The following is a 778-nucleotide window of genomic DNA, read 5'->3' as shown; positions in this document are numbered from 1 at the left end:
GCCACCGCTTCGGGCAACTCTTCTCCCTCCAGCGAAAAACCCCGACCGTCCCCGAGAAGGTCCTCAAGGAACACCATCCCTCCCCCTCTCTCTCCGCCTTCCTCTACGTCCTCCTCCGCCCAGGCGGGCCCGGGAAACGCTTCCTTTGACGTGCAGTTGCTGACGCTGACGGCCCTGACCAACTGCCTGGAAAAAGATGGGGAGGTGCGGAGATTGGTAGGGAGGCTGCGGGTGAAGGAGGGGGGAGGGTGCTGGCAGGTTGTGGAGGGGGTCGTGGCGGAGGATGGGCCGATGGAAGGGAGGGAGGAAGGCGTGCCTTTGGTAGGTTTCTTGGCGCAGTGTTTGTTATTGTTGGTGAGGCCCTTCGCGGGGCAGCTGGCGAAGGCGTTGAAGCCCGAGACGATGGGGAGGGAAGAAGGAGGGGAAGGGGAGGAGGGGGAGGAGGAGGAAGAGGAGGCTTTCAGCGATAAGCAGGCGGAGGAGCTGGTGTTGGCGGGTTACACGGCCTTGCTCCTCGGGTGCATGATGAGGGAAGACGCCCCCAACCGGAACGTGATCCTCTCCTTGCTTCCTCATCACTGCCCCCACCTCCTCGTCCGCGTCCTGAAGGCCTTTCTGGCTTTCCAACAGTCCCTCGGCGTGCTGACCTCCTCTGCCATGGCCCCGGTGCTGGAGATGATCGCCGAGTTGGAGGCGCCCCCCATCTCTTCCCGCCTCCCTCCTTCCAGAAGCTCCCCGTCTTCCTCCGACGACGGCGGCACACCGGCCCGAACCTCCT

This window comes from Nannochloropsis gaditana (genome assembly GCF_000240725.1).
Source record: "Nannochloropsis gaditana CCMP526 unplaced genomic scaffold scaffold748, whole genome shotgun sequence".
Classification (NCBI taxonomy): Eukaryota; class Eustigmatophyceae; order Eustigmatales; family Monodopsidaceae; genus Microchloropsis; species Microchloropsis gaditana.
The sequence above is the reverse complement of the archived record's forward strand: the minus strand, read 5'-3'. Positions refer to the sequence as shown.